The sequence below is a fragment of the Mustela nivalis genome (genome assembly GCF_964662115.1).
Source record: "Mustela nivalis genome assembly, chromosome: 3".
Taxonomy (NCBI): domain Eukaryota; kingdom Metazoa; phylum Chordata; class Mammalia; order Carnivora; family Mustelidae; genus Mustela; species Mustela nivalis.
Genome location: NC_139022.1, coordinates 101,328,586 through 101,345,696, shown reverse-complemented (window position 1 = coordinate 101,345,696; position 17,111 = coordinate 101,328,586). Strand labels below are relative to the sequence as shown.

At 36.5% G+C, this 17,111-nt stretch overlaps 1 protein-coding gene and 1 long non-coding RNA gene across 11 annotated transcripts in view; one reads left to right on the top strand and one right to left on the bottom strand.

The window, feature by feature from the left end:
* Positions 1-17,111, bottom strand: part of NR3C1 (nuclear receptor subfamily 3 group C member 1) — a 115,960-nt gene that overhangs the window by 66,601 nt on the left and 32,248 nt on the right. The window lies entirely within an intron of this gene.
* LOC309862019 lies at positions 1,698-9,280 on the top strand. Its single transcript, XR_014310287.1, has 3 exons — positions 1,698-4,592; positions 7,016-7,117; positions 8,550-9,280. It is a non-coding gene; the product is annotated as an uncharacterized lncRNA (long non-coding RNA).

The window sequence follows — 17,111 nt, the reverse complement described above, 5'->3', positions numbered from 1 at the left end:
ATTCCCAGAAGAAAATACAGGCAACAGTCTCTTTGACATAAGCCTTAGCAAGATTTTTCTACGTGTATCTCCACAGGCAATGCGAATAAAAGCAAAAACAAACTATTAGGACTACGCCAAAATAAAATGGTTTTGCACAGTGGAAGAAACCATCAACAAAAGGAAAAGGCAACCTATCGAATGGGAAAAGATATTTGCAAATGATACAGCTCATGGGGGTTTATAGCCAAAGTACATAAATAACTCATGCAACCTAACATACTCACATGCACACAAACCAAAACCAAATGGCTGGCTCAGTCGGCAGAGCGTTTTAACTCTTGATCTCAGGATCATGAGTTCAAGACGAATACTGGGTGTGGAGCCTACTTAAAAAAAAATTAAACTTAAAAAAATTTTAAAAATGGGCAGAGGCCCCCAATAGACATTTTTTCAAAAGAAGATGTAAAAAAAAAAGATCTTCAAAAGAAGATTTTTTCAAAAGACTGCCAAAGGAAACATGAAAAGTGTTCAACATCACTAATCATCAGGGAAATACCTATCCAAATCATAATGAGGTGGTAGCTTACACCAGTGAGAATGGCTAGTATCAAAAAGAAAAGAAACAAGTATTGGTGAAGATGTAAAGAAAGGAGACGCTTTTGCACTGTTGGTGGAAATGTAAATTGGTGTAACCACTTTCCTCAAAAAATTAAAAATAGAATTACCCTAAGGCCCAGTAATTCTACTAGGAGATATTTACCCAAAGAAAATAAACACACTAATTTGATAAGGTAGATGCATCTCTATGTTTACCACAGCATTATTTACAATAGCCAAATACGGAAGCAAACCATGTGCCCATCAATAGATGACTAAAGATGTGTATATACATGCAAGGACACGCACATGCCCCCTGGAATATTACTCAGCCATGGAAAAGAATGAGGTCTTGCCATCTGCAACAACATGGAAAGAGCTAGAGAATATTATGCTAAGTGAACTAACATCAGAGGACAAATATCATATGATTTCTCTTATGCATGGCATCTAAAAAACAACAGCAGTAAACAAAAAACAGAAATAGACCCCTAAATACAGAGAAGAAACAGATGAAGAATGGGTGGGGTGTGGGCACAATGGGTGAAGGGGAGCAGGAGGTAGAGGTTTTCAATTATGGAATGAATAGACCATGGGGATGAAAGGTATAGCACAAGGAATGTAGTCGATGGTACTGTACTAGCATTATGTGGTGACAGCTGATAGCTACACTTGGAGTGAGCATAGTCTAATTGTGTTGTATACCTGAAATTAATGTAGCACTGTATCATCTATACTTAAATTACCAAAAAACACTCTACATTTTCTCAATTAGAATAAAACCATTTTCATTCATATTGCTGAAGTCTCAACATCTTCTATAACATGTATTTTTTTAAGGATTTATTTATTCATTTTTGGACAGAGAGTGCACACATGTACAAGTGTACAAGCTGGGGGGAGGGGGAAGAGGAGAGGGAGAGGCAGACTCTCTGCAGGCTTCCCACTGAGTACAGACTAATATGGGGCTTGATCTCACAATGCCCGAGGATCATGACCCAGCTGAAACCAAGAGTCGGATGCCAAACCAAATGAGCCACCCAGGCGCCCCTATAATATGTACTTAATCTTTTTTAAAAAAATTTTTTTATTTTTTATAAACTATTTTTATCCCCAGGGGTACAGGTCTGTGAATCACCAGGTTTACACACTTCACAGCACTCACCAAAGCACATACCCTCCCCAATGTCTATAATCTTTTTTATGTGGTATGTCTATTTTTCAGCCACAAAACATTATTAATATCTAAATATGACACAGTACTCCTATAATGTCCATAGCTAGAATGTTACCAGTGGTTCTCAGAAGACACAGAAGTATTTGGAGGTGTTTATCAAAACACAGATAACCAATTCCAAGCCTCCCAATTCTGATTTAGTAAGTCAGGGAGAAGGCTGAGAATTTCCCAGATGATTCCGATTTGTTAATTAGCTTACAGGATCTATTTTCTGCTCATCATAGTCTTTATAGCAATCTAAGTGGACAGAACATGTAATTTATAGGTTACATACTTGGGGTATTTCCATTTGGAACCCTTGTCATTTCTAAATGTTTAGTTTAATTCAAAGATGAATGTGTTGGCTTAAATTTTTTTGGTAAACTGCCATGGATCCTTTTTAGAGATAAAAGGCAATTTCTTAGTATTGTTTACATCATCATCTGTCCTCATTTTTAGCCCGTTGCTATAATTTAACTTAAGTGAAGCATCATTGTCTGACATGGCAAATGCTAATCCCAGCTTTGATTTGTTTTTCTAGTTTTCAAGAAAAAAAGGAGTTTCACATTATTTGAGTTCCTTAAGCATTGGTAAAAACCGAGATGTTCAAAGCTAAACTTCCTAGATTTTATTCTGCTGCAATGTAGACAGAATCACAGGATGTATTAACTTGAACTAGATCCAAGGAGTTCCTCAATTTTATAACATTAAAATACTGCAAGTATGTGTGTTTCGTGAATTTTTTGGTGGGGTGTAGAATTCAACTACTTTCATGGCCCAAGAAAGCTTAACAATACTGATTCAGGGACCAACACTTAAAGGGCCACTAAAATATACTGTACACTCAAAAAAATTATTTTCGTGTTTTAACAACGAAAGAAGCATGAGCTATCGAAAATCAAACCTCCTGGTTTTGGCCTGCTATTAGTTTGGAATTCACTGAAAGGACAGACAGGGATTTAAGTGATCTTATAAAGGGAAACATAAGTCAACTCAATAAATGTCTTTTTTACCTAAAGGACACTTACCACTTTGTCTTAATAAAAATCAGATTTTACATAGTGCAGGTAAACCCTGCCCTGAAAGACTTTCAGATATGGAAAAGCATTTTAATGGTCAAATATACAAACTACTATATTACTGTATTCTACAGTGACAGTTTACAAAGTTTAATTGTTAAGAAACAAAAATATTTTCTAACCTTTTAGTGTTTTGTTTTTTTAGAGAGAGAACGTGCACAAGCATGTACGTACATGGCTGGGAGGAGCAGAAGGAAGGGGTGGGGGGTTGGAGAATCTGAAGCAGGATCCATGCCCAGTGCAGCATGGAGCCCAAGTGGGCTAAACCTCACGACCCTGAGATCATGACCTGAGCTGAAATCAAGACTGGGTTGCTTACCGACTGAGCCACCAAGGCACCCCTAGGGTTTCAATTTTTCAAATGAATTTTAACTTGGGCAAATTTCCTTCTTCATACAATCTACAAGTAAATAAAAACCTTTTAGAAACCTTCTAATGAGTAATCGCATTCCCCATAACTGCTCTAATCTTAATAAAAAACTAAGCACAAGCATTTGAGTTGTGAATAAACTAGAATACTCAAGAAGACCATTAGGTCTTGGCCAGTTTTTCAATAAAAAATCGTACAGAATTCAGCAGCCTCTACTTTTCAGGCAGGGAGGACACTCAGCTGGCTTGGGTGGTTCAGTGACTCAGCTCCCAACAAATGCTTCAGGCATAAGACACTTTCAGAGACAAGTTATTTTCTAAGAGTTTTTTTCATTTATCCTATGTAAATGGAAAAACAAAAATCAAAATAATTCAGTTTTTATATCGTATACCATTTTCCCCCCAAATATTGTTGAATGGTAAATACTTTGAAAGCACGTCAGAGGAACTCCCAAATATAATCCCAAACAAATCAGACAAGGTGAGGGCAAGCCAGTTTGAAAAATTCCTTTTAATATTAAAACTGTCTTTTAAAAACTGTCATTATTACAGGAAAGGGATAGCAGAGCCACTGAAACAGTAACTTTTGGGGATTGCAAAAAGATTTTGTAAGCCCCAAAACATCTTGTGCAGGACTTAAAAAATGAGTACAGTTGTGCCTTTTTGCCATGTTTAAAAGAAACGGAAATGAACAAGTTAAAAGGCATTTTCCTAACCGTGACTGCGAATCACAAGCCTGATGTCACTGGATGCCAGCTGGCACCGCGCCCATTTACAGTAAGTTGTTTACTCCCTGTCCACCAATCACACCACAGAGGAAAAAGTGCCTCCAGCCATAGTCAGGGTGTCTTTTCAAGACAGCGCAACAGAGACAGAGAAGTTTAGAAGCTTTATTAAATTCTTAGATGTATTATTTTTCATGCTGCTCCCAAATATTCCAATCCAGTTTCCACAACCTCAGCATTTTCAACTCACACAATTGTCTCTCAGCAGCCAATCCGAAAACTCACAGTTCAACAGTGGAATGGGTAGTGTCTTCTGCTCATTTTAAGCGCCTTCTTATTATAACTTTTAAAGGCCACCATGGCTACCTTAAAGTGGATTTTAACTTAATTAGACAAACCTTTAAATGAGCAATATTCAGCATAAAAACTGAGACCAGTAAAAGAAACAGGAGGTGCAGAGAAATAGAAAACAGAAAACAAAAAAAGTGATCATGAGAGAAATAGGTTAAGAGAAACAGAATGATTCAAGTAAGTGATTCCTGGACTCCCCCGAGAATTCACGTTTGCTGCTTTGCCCTCGGAGAGCCTTTTCCCACCCACACTGGGCAGCTCAGGGAAAATAAGGTAAGAAAACTTTTTCTTGTGGACCAAACTTGTCTTCTATAGCTGTTCCCTCCATGACTTTCTAAGTGACATGCCATCACTGCTATTAGTTGTTTTGGAAAGCTCAGAACCTATCTCCCACTCAGTGTGCTCAAGGGGTGTCCAAGTGAGCAAAAGACATAACTTAAAACAGAGGAGTGATGGGGAACAACCCAGATACGTGTCTTAAACAGTAGTTAACGTTCCTTAGAGCCCTTTGAGCTGAGATCTGTTAAAAATTCATGTTAGCAAAGGAAGCTAGATTCATTTTAAAAAGTAAAAAATAGGGTTGATTTCATTTTGGGGACTTGTTACCAGGTGGTTTGCAAGCAGTCCCCCTCCCTCAGCTGCAGAGCCATGCCACACCGGTGGGCACTGTGCAGAGCTAGGCTTGGGGTCAAGGTGTCTGCCCACATCATACTTTAGGATTTCTTTCTTAACTCTTTTGTAATGCTGTACAATTTTAGAAGGTTAGATTATTTGCTTGAAAACATCTGTTTACATTTCAACTTCCAATAAAGTCAATTTAAGAAAAGCGCTTCTTGACTTGATTCTAGGATCAAGTTGATGTTGATGAGAAAGCCTGAGATGACTATAGATAAACATATGATCACCTCAACAGATGGACAAGATGCATTTGGCAAAATTCAACATCCATTTATGATAAAAACAAAAAAGTGGGTTTAGAAGGAACATAACTCAATGTCATAAAGGTCATATTTGACAATCAGCTAACATCTTACTCAACAGCTAAAAAGCTGAAAGTTTTATCCTCTAAGAACAGGAGGAGTAAGACAAGGATGCCCACCCTCCCCCTACTTTTTATTCACTATACTAACGGAAGTCCTATAGAAATTAGGCAAGAAAAAGAAAAGGCATCCAAATTGGAAAGGAAGTAAAACAGTCAGCATTTGCACATGACATGATATTATATCTAGACAACTCTAAATACTCCATGAAAGAACCATCGGAACTAATAAATGAATTCAATAAAGTCTTAGGATACAAAATTAAACACAAATTGGTTGTTTCTAAACACTAATGAGAAGCTTTCAGAAAAAGAGATTAAGAAAACACTATTTATAATTACATTAAAAGAATAAAATGTCTAGGAATAAATTTAACCAAGAAGGTGAAAGACTGGTACACTGAAAACTCTTAAGAGAGTAATAAAAAAAAATTGACACAAATAAATAATACAGTATACTGCACTCAGACTGGAAGAATTAATATTGTTAAAATGTCGCTGCTACCCAAAGCAATCTACAGATTCAACGTAATCATCATCAAAACACCAATGGCATTTTTCATGTAACTCCAACAAAGAATCCTAATAGTGTAAGCAATTTTAAGAACAAGGTGGAGGGGTACCTGGGTAGCTCAGTCAGTTCTGTGTCTGACTCTTGATTTTGGCTCAGGTCATGATCTCAGTGTCATGAGATCAAGCTCTGCACTCATCAGGAGTCTGCTTGACATTCTCTCTGTCCCTCTGCCTCTGCCACTCCTACCTCCACCCACTCTCTCGCTAAAATAAATAAATGTTTAAAAAAAAAGAAGAACAATGTGCTGGTATAATGCTCCCAATTTCAAACTATACTACAAAGCTATAGTAATCAAAACAGTATGGTACTGGTACAAAAACAGGCACATAAATTTATAAAACAGAATAAAGAGCCCAGAAATACATTCACACAAATACAGTCAATTAATTTATAACAAAGGAAGCAAGAATATACAGTGAAGAAAAGATAGTTTTGTCAATAAATGGTCCTGGGAAAACTAGACAGGTACATGAAAAAAATGAAGAAGCAGAAACCATAAAAACCCTAGAAGAAAACATTGGCAGTAAGCTCTTTGACACTGGTCGCTGCAGTATTTGGGGGGCCAATCTCTTCAGACAAGAGCCACAAAAGGTATTACATCAGACTCAAAAGCTTTTGCACAGCAAAGGACACTATTAACAAAACAAAAAGGCAACCTACTGAATAGGAGAATTTGCAAATCATACATCTAACAAGAGGTTAATATCTAAACTATATAAAGAATATACACACTTAATATAAAAAGACCTGACTTAAAAATGAGCAGAAGAGTTGAAAAGACATTTTTTTAAGGAAGATCTGTAGATGGCCAACAGGCAGATGAAAAGATGTGCAACATCACTAATCAGCAGGGAAATTCAAATCAAAGCATAGTGAAACATCACCTCACACCCATTATATTGGCTATCATCAGAACCACCAAAAATAACAAGTATGTATAGAAAATGGAACCATAGCACACTGGTGTCAGGAATGTAAATTGATGGAGCCACTATGGAAAGCAGTATAAAGTTTCCTCAAAAAACTGAACATAAGGCTCAGTGGCTCAGTCGGTCAAGTGACTGACTCTTGGTTTTGGCCCAGGTCATGATCTCATGGGTTGTGAGATGGAGTCCTGCACTGGGCGCTGTGCTCAGTGGGAAGTTCGCCTGAAGACTGTCTTGTTCTGCCCCACCCTGCACTTATGTGAATATGCACTCTCTCTCTCTAACATAAATAAATAAATAAATATTAAAAAAGAAACGAACACAGATCTAGTATATGATCTAGTAACTTCACCTCTGTTATTTTTCTGAAGGAAACAAAAACACCAGTTCAAGGAGATATATTCCCCCCTATTTCAGTGCAACACTATTTTTTTTAAAAGATTTTATTTATTTATTTGACAGAGAGATCACAAGTAGGCAGAGAGGCAGGCAGATAGAGAGGGGGAAGTGGACTCCTCACTGAGCAGAGAGCCTGACGTGGGGCTCAATCCCTAGACCCTGGGATCATGACCTGAGCAGAAGGCACAGTCTTAACCCACTGAGCCACCCAGATGCAACACTATTTACAATAGTTAAGAAATGGAAACAAATTGTAATGACAGATGAATGGATTAAGACAATGTGGTGTGTGTGTGTGTGTGTGTTCACACACAATTATTCAACCATAAAAACAAATGAAATCTTGCCGTTTGTGACAATGGTGATGGACCTAGAGGCTATCATGCTAAGTGAGATAAGTCTGACAGAAAGACAATACTATATGATTTCACTTCTATAAGAAATCTAAAAAACAAAACAGAAAGCTGAAAAAGATGCTTAAATATTGACAACTGATGGCTGCCAAAAGGGATGGGACAGGGGATGGGCAAAATGCATGAAGGTAGTGGAAAATACAGGTTTGCAGTTATGGAATGAATAAATCACAGGGATCAAAGATACAGCAAAGGGAATATAGTCAATAATATAATTTTATGTGGTGACAGACAGTAACTAGACTTATTATATGGATCATTTAATAATGCCTAAGAATTCTGAGTCAGTATGATATACACCTAAAACTAACAGGATAGTCTTTGTCAACTATACCTCCAAGAAGAAGAAGAAGAGGAAGAGGAGGGAGAGGAGGAGGAAAAAGAGGAGGATGAGGAGGAGGAAGAGGAAGAAGAACAAGAAGAAAGAAAAAATTTTTTAAAGCAATCTGTAATCCTCAGCTTGTAGCTGAACTGAGGAAGGGCAATGTAGGCAGATATCATGAACTACATATAGGGGAAGGCCAGGCTCTCTTTCCCCCATTTTTTCCACTTCCCCCAGTATTTTTTTTTTAAGTTTTCAGAGTATTAACTTCTAAATGGCATTTTAAACACTCAATAAAAAAGAAAATGCTATGGTAATACGTGAGTTGCCCTCACCGAAAAATACACATCATTATAATTTCACTGTCTTATTTTAATTTGGTACTTCTTTTCCTAAAAAATCCTTCCATCTTTCCCCCATTCCTGACCATCCCTTAAATAGTTGTTAGATTTCTAGAACTAAAACTAGGTCTGAGATGCTGGTTAATAGTTAACGGAAAAACCTGAGATAAACAAGAAAAAAAAACTTAAGCAGATATTTTCTTTCTTTTTTTAAAGAGGTAGAGAGCAGGAGAACATGCAAGCAAGTTGGGGAAGAGACAGAGGGAGAAGGAGAGAGAGTTTACGCAGACCCCATGCCCAGCATGGAGCTCAATACTGGGCTTGTGAGACCATGACCTGAGCTGAAATCAAGAGTGGGATGGGTAACCTACAGAGCCACCCAGGTGCCCGGAGCAGATACTTTCTTGAGTAAGTATGTATTCAAGCCAAATGAACAGTTCTTTCATTGGAAAATATCCCAGTTAAAAGATGTCTTGATCTTTTGGTTACTGCATGCTAATGAAGAACATTTATTTTCAGTAAAGTATGTTGAGATTTGGCTACATGGGGCTACAAGGAAACAAAGGTAGGCGTCTCTCCTCTTCACATTCTCTTTTACCATCAGCTCTTTCCACTCCCCACCCCAATAAACAATACACGTACATAACTGTTGGTTTTTTTTCCTTTTTACATCCTCTCAAAACTTTTGCAGCCATTTTTCAAACCCATCATTATTTAACATTGACTATATAGAGAACTCCCCACAAAGATGTTTTTCTTAATCATGGTCAGCGAGACCTAGGTTAGCTCAGCAGTGAAAAGGGCCCAAGAGGACACAAGAAAGAAACAAAGGTTTGGGGACACCAACATTAATAGCAAGTATTCCATAGAAATAAATATTTTAGTTTTGAAGAGGAAAAGCCTTAATGTCTTCTTGATCGTGAATATCATGAATATGATACCATCCTTTGAACACTTCAGCCATTACAACCATCAAATATCTGATACCATTAAATATTTATGGAAGGAATTCTATTGTTAAATGTTGGCAAACAGTTCTGAACACAAGAGTCCCTGAACAGTTCTCTTTGCCTCAAGTTTTAGTCGGCTCTAACGCATTCCTTCTAGGTGTTTTCAAGCTCTTAGCAGCAAAATCCTTTCTTTTAAAGGACTGAAGCTTATGCAGAAGCCCCCCTCCATACGTAAAATAGGTAAAAGTGATATTGTACTAAGAAAGCATGTCTTATAAATTCATGTTTACAATATTAATCTTTATAGGAAACAATCAGTGAGATTAGTAAAGTTTTGATGAAACCAGTAAAACTTAAATTGGAAATGTCAGGCTTAACACCAAACTTTGTATTTTAAACAGAGTTTGGAAACCATTACTCTAAAACCTCACCTTATTCCTGTTATCAGCCCCAAGCCTCATTTCCAAATGTCTGTCAAATCTCACAAAAATAAAGCCCAAACTTTAAAAAGGCCCAGCTAAGTCTGGACTATAACATTAGCTCTCACCAATTTCTTGCAGGAACTGTCTTCCTGTTAGTCTGTTTTCTCAGTGTCCCTCAATATGCCAAGTTCATTCACTCATTATCAAGTATGTTCTGTGTAGCTGTAATGGGCCTCTAGATTTTTATTTTGCCCACGACTGCCTTAGAATTTTCTTCAACCATCCTCAACAAAGCTTTCCCGTCTTAATTTCCCAAAGTTCTCAATAACTCCTGCCACACAGAAGTCCTAAATCCTTTTATGAGGAATGGGCCACACGGTATATAGTCATTTCCTGCTAAAGGGGAAATGCACTAAAATACACAATTGTTTTCCTCAGTTTGGACTTTTAAAAATTCAAACTTTTATTTCTTTTGAAGAAAACAAACCCCTATCTGATTTTAAAACTGAAGATCTGAGTCCTGTGGATTTTACAGGAAAAGCAGAAATGAACACATACAGTTTAACTTATATTACCCTGTTTAATAATTAAAAATGTAAAAGTCACAGTTTGGCACACAGAAAAGCTCCTATGTTGGGGGGGAGGAGAAAGGCACATTTTCATACACATGTTTAAAGAATATTCATCTGAATTGTTTTTCACAGCACAGTATTTGATCAGAGTTTTAAGAAATACTAAATGCATGAGTTCTAATCACCACCACTATCTATAAACTTAGTAAAACTGCTTCTAATGTCTTATATATGATTCAGTTTTGAGAGATGTTTAAGTTCTTTCTTTGCAACTTTATGTACTACCGAGCTTTAAAAAAAAAAAAAAAAGAAAGAAAAGAAAAGAAAGTAATTTCATGGGGTGCCTAGATGGCTCAGTCATTTAAGCTTCAGTCTCTTGGTTTTGGCTCAGGTTGTTATCTCAGGGTCCTGAGATTGAGCCCCTCCTCAGGCTCAGAGCTCAGTGCAGAGTCAGCTTGAGTTTCTCTCTCCTTCTGACTCCACCCCTCCCCACCACAGGGATGCAAGCCTAAGCTTTCTCTTTCTCAAATAAATAAATCTTTAAAAAAATTCATAAATGATGCCTGTAATGTTTCAGAAAGGATTTGAGTCAGCTTTAAAAGATGTATAAAATTCATGATGGTAATTTAAAAGAAAGAAATTTTCAAACTTATCAACTACATTACTATATGAATACATTACTGAACAACTGTTAAATTATTTAGAAACACAAAATATCTGGGATATCCTCAGACTTTTATCTTTCTTTACTGATTAACTTAAGCCTACTGCCACATACAAGGAACAACATCAAAATAAGAAAAAAGAATATGGATGTTTCATCACACAGATGCCAATATTGGTATAAGGCTTTGTCTTACCTATAACATTTAATGAAACATTAATGACACTGCTCCACCTACTGACGTTTCTATGGTTTCTGTTATCTCATTAAGGGACTCCTGTAAAGCAACTGATAAACAGTAAGCAGCCGAGTTAGCGACAGGCAGGGAAGGTCCAGCTCTGTTCTAAGTTGTCTCCACTATGAAATGATAGCTATTATTGTAAGGAACCCTTAAAAGTTTTGTCTTGAGTCTATCCATTGGGGGGAAAAAAAAGTAAACAGAGCACACAAAGTTACAACATACTGAACACAATTTAAACTGAATACAAATATTTCACAGAAAGAGAGATGAGGAAAAAAATCCTCATGTTGCAAAACACTTCTACACTGAGCAGAATCACAGCCATGGGAGCGTCTACTGAATATTAGTCTGAAAATAATTCAAGGCTGTTTTTCTAAACTTAGGCAATTTCCTTTTTGATCATTAGGTTAAGCTAGTTTTAATTAATATAAGTAGGAAGCACGGCTGAATGACTGAAGACCAAAGACGGAGCAGCAATCCAGGAATTAACTTGACTGGATTAAAGCCTTGCTCTGGATTACAGCATAACTAAAAAATGCTAAATTTTAATAGCATTATGAAAGGAAAGGAAACGCAAGACAGGTTAATTAGCAGAACTTTTTTTTATAAATTATCTCCTAGATAATGGAGAGTCTGGATTCAGCGATAAATACAGGCATTCTCTCCTGCTATAGGGGACACATTCTTAAAATAATTTGAGATAAGTGAGAAGACGTACATTTTACAAGGGGAGTAATGGAATGTTCTCTTCCAGGAGAGTTAAGATGTATTACGGAATCCTAAAGACTCAATATTTAGTGATGTATTTCTGTATTTCACAGATGTTCTATGACTTTTTCCCCCCTTTTTTTACTGAACAAACACTCCACCTGACTAAGTGTATGGGAGCATATAGGTGAAGCCAAAAACTGATTGGTGCATACTCACAGTTTCTATTGATGTCCTAATTTTACTAAATATAGAAAACCAAGATTGTTATCTCCAGATCAGTACCATAATTTTCCCATTTTCAATTAATTTCTCAAACCTCCCCCTTAAAAAGTCAATACCATATAAGAAGTGGCATATGAAGTACTTCTTTAAACCCTAGAGCTCCTTCTTCATAGAAGAGCATTGCTGGAAATACGGTAGGTACCAAGACCCGGGTAGATTTCTCTGTGCTTGACTCCACCTCCCCAGGTTACCACAGAAGTTCCTGATGGCTCTTCATAGTCATGTGAAATACACTGTAATAAAATTATCAGTTGCTCCAGGATCCATCCACACAAGGATGAATAACCACAGCAACACCACAGTTGGCTGGCGGCTAAGGACTGCCACACAGTGACCTGAAATGGCTGTCTGCTCCTTTAAGAAACTTCTGGATTTTCTATAAAAAGCACTTTTGTACATAGGGCATCAATATATACTTTTCAAACAAGCATAACTTCTCTACAGAAAAACCTCATTTGTTCCAAAGTTGAACATATGACAGACAGTTCAAGACCACCTGTAATTAGACAATGTGTAAGATTCAATGGATTCTGAAGTTAAGACAAACAGTAAAACAGTGTGCCCCAGAGCTCTAGTGCTGGGTTGTGGCCAGTATGAATTCATTTTCCAAACCAAAGGGCCATAATAGTATTTTTCATTATTCAGAATTGGAGAGACTAAAAAGAAGACATTTGGGTTTCACAAAAAGTGCTTTTAATATAAAACAGCAGAGTCAGCAAAAATGGTGGAGTAAGGAACTCCAGATTCCATTGCTTCATAAGAGCAAAGAAAAAGGCAAAAACTGTCAGAATCAACTTTTTCTGAACTCTGAAAATTAACCCAATTCTGGGTTGCTTGCAGCAACCCAGAGAGTGTGTATTCATCCCCCACCCCCCACCCGCCCTGCACACATACACTGATTCTTGGTAAGAATAGTGAACTTTGTAGTGTTTTAACTTTCCCAGTGCCAACCCCTGCTCCCCAGGCTCAGCAGTGGCTATGAAAATAAAAGCCCACATTCTTAGTATCAGAGCTAGCAGAATGAAACTCACTTGCAAACAATTGTAATTAACTATTTGTCCCTGGAAGAGCACCTCAGAAAGACTGCCTTTATTTTGCCTAACTCAGAACTGGCCTACTGCTAAAAATGTTATACTTTTGGGTTGGGGGTGGGGAGAAGTAATTTGTTGAAAACCTTCATGAAAATGTCTTTGCTGCAGCCTGAGGTGATGGGTAATGGTACAATTGGGGTCAAACAACAGACTAATTAAAACAGCTGGAGGTTTGAAAAAGTCTCACACATTCCTGGGAAAATAGAAGGCCAAAGACACCAGTAGGGGTGTGCATATGCTCTGGAAAGATCTAAGAAGGCACCACCAGGTTTTTACCTCCTATTGACACTGAAGTTCTGATTCAAGTTGAAAGTAAAGGCTTAGACAGAGTTGCCAAATACCAGGATGAGAGCTAAAGATCTGCCTTAATGTACACAGAGCCCCTGAGCAAAGACTGGATGGTTTTTTGGCTTCCAGCTATTTAGTAAAATCTCTGTGTAATTATAAGCTTACCACTAAGCCAATGGAATAGAGCCTTCAGGGTCCACACGGACAAAGAATACAAACTACAGAATTTGATCAGGAAAGTCACAAAACAACACACAACAAACACTTCAAGGAGGAGAGAAAACCTATTTCCAGAGTTGCCATATTTTAATAGTCCAAATGTCCAGTTTTCAACAAAGAACATAAAATATATGCAAAAAATAAAAAAAATATAGCATATGCACAGGAAAAAAGAACAGAAGCTCCTGGGGGAAGCCCAGATGTTGGACTTTCTAGACAGACTTCGAATCAGGTAGTTTAAATGTGTTCAGTGATATAAAGTAAACTATGTCTAAAGAATTAAAGCAGAGTTAAAAAATACAGTGTCGGTAAGTTGAGATTAATAGAGATATTCTAAAACTGAACCACAAAGATGGAAAAGTACAATAAATGAAAGGAAAAATTTCAGTTGAGAGGTTCAACATGAGAGGTAAGCAGACAGAAGAATCAGCAAACTTGAAGACAGGTCAACTGAGATATGTACCAATATATACATAATGGTAGTCACAGAAGGAGGAGAGGAGAGAAGTAAAAATATGTCAACAAATAATAGTCAAGAATTTAACGAAAAACATCCAAGAAACCCAACAAACCCCAATGAGAGAGATTAAAAAAATTCCAAGCATAGATCTATCATAATCCAACTACTGAAAAGATGAAGAGAGGGAATCTTAAAAGCAGTAAGAGAGAAGCAACACCTTATGTAGAGATGATTCTTAATAAGACGAAGGGACTCCTCATCTGAAACTACACAGGGGCAGGCCAGAACACAGTAGAATGACACATTCAGAGTGCCTAAAGAATTAAATGTCAACTAAGACCTCTTTTCCTGACAACACAATCCTTTAAAGATGAAGGAAAATTTAATGCATTGTCAGGTAACAAAAACTCAAGCAGGAGGTGCCTGGGTGACTCGGTTGACTCTCTAACTCTCGGTTTCAGTTCAGATTATCATCTAGGGTTCTGGGATTGAGCCTCATGTCAGGCTCTGTGCTTGACATTCTCCCTCTCCGTCTCCTTCTGTTCCTCTCCCCACTCACACATGTGCATTCTCTCTTTCTCCCAAATAAATAAATCTTTAAAAAAAAAAAAAAGGGCAGAGATTGGCAGAATAGATTAAAGAAAACGTGATCCAACTACATGCTATCTACAGAGATTTACCCTTGGTTGAGACACATAGACTGAGAATAAAATGATGGAAAAAAGATATTCCATGCAAACAGTATACAAAAGAGAGTTAGAGTAGATATACTAATGACAGATAAAACAGACAACACAAAAATTGCTCCCAGAGACAAAAAAGGACACCATATAATGATAAACATGTGAATAATAGATATAAACACATATGCACTTAACAATATAACCCCAAAATATATAAAGCAAAAACTAAGAGAATTAAAGAGAGAGATATATAACCCAGTAATATTAGTTGGAGACTTTAATACCCCATTTTCAGTAATAGAACTAGATAGAAAATCAGCAAGGGAACAGAAAACTTGACCACCACCATGTATTAACTGGATCTAAGACATACCTGTCAAACACTCTGTCTAAGAAAATAAATACTTGTTCTTCTCAAGTGCACATGGCACATTCTCTAGGACAGACAACATGTTAGGCCATAAAACAAGTAAAAAAAAATTGTAAAAGCTAAAATCATACAAAACACATCCTCTGACACAATGAAATGAAGTTAGAAATACCAAAGAAAGTTTGGAAAATTTACAAACACGTTGAAACTAACTCTCCTAATTAACCAATGGATTAAAGGAAAAAAAATCACAAGTAAATTAACAAATGCCATAAGACAAATGAAAACAAAACTACCATATACCAAAAGTTATGGGATGCAGTAAAAGCAAGGCTAAGAGGTAAATTTATAGCAGTAGATGTCAACCTTCTAAGGAGAAAAAGAACTCAAATTAGTAACTTTAACCTCCACCTTAAAAAAACAGAAGAGCAAGCGAAATCCAAAACAAGAATAAGGAAGGAAATAAAAAAGACTAGAGTGGAAATATGTGAAATAGATAATAGAAGAACAAAAGAGATGATCAAGAAAATCCAAAGTTGCTTCATCAGATATCAACATGACTTTAGTCAGAGAAACCAAAAAACAGAAAGGGGACTTAAATTACCAGAATCAGAAATGAAAGAGTGAACATTACTACTGACCCTGTAGGAATAAAAAGGATTACAAAGAAAAACAATCAACAAATATGTACCAACCAATTAGATAACACTGATGAAATGGACACATTTCTAGAAAACACATGAACTACCAAAATGGTCTCAAAATAGTAAAAAATGTAAGAGATCTATAAAAAGGAAAGACATCAATTTAATAATCAAAAACATTCCAACAAAGCCCAGATGTCTTAGTTGGTGAATTCTAGCAAATATTTAAGAAGAATTAACAATAATCCTTTACTAATTCTTCCAAAAAGTAGGAGAGGAGGAAACACTTTTCACACTTTCTAAGTCAGTCTGAGGCCAGTTTTATTCTGACATCAAAGCCAGACAAAGGTATAACAATAAAACTACTGAGGAAGATAAATGCAAAAATCTTCAACAAAATACTGGGAAACTGAATCTCAGAAGCATACATAAATGATTATAAACCATGAGCAAGAGAGACTAATCCCAAGAATATAAGGTTTGTTCAAGGTAGGAAAATAAATTACTGTAATAAACTACATCAACAGACTAAAAGATTAAAATGACATGATCGTGTCAACAGATGGAGAAAAAGCACTTGACAAAATCCAATATCCTTTCATGATAAAAGCACTAACAAGGAAAAGGGAACTTTTTCAATCTCATAAAGGACATCTATGAAAACCCTACAGCTAACAACATATTTGAACTGAAAGTTTTCCCCCTCAGAACAGGACCAGTACAAGTACGCTCATGCTCATCACTGCTATTCAGCTTTATACTGGAAGTTCTAGCCAGGGCAATTAGACAGGAAACAAACAAACAAACAAACAAAAAATGCAGAGTGAAAAGAAAAAAAGCAAAATTCTCTATTTGCAGATAAGAAGATCTTATATATGGAAAATCCTAAGGCATCTACTAAAAAAGTCCTATCCAGGCTAATAAGTGAGTTCAGCAATTGAAGGATAGAAAAGAAATACAAAAATTGGTTGAAAAACAAATATCAGTTGTATTACTGTGCAGTAGCAGTGAACAAACTGAAAATGAAGTTAAGAAAATAAATTCTTAATAGCTTCAAAAATAACAAAATAAAATTAAAATAAAATAAATTTAACTGAAGAAGTATAGAACTTGCATACTGAAAACTACATAACACTGATGAATGAAATTAAAAGTGTACACAAATGGAAAGAAATCCTGTC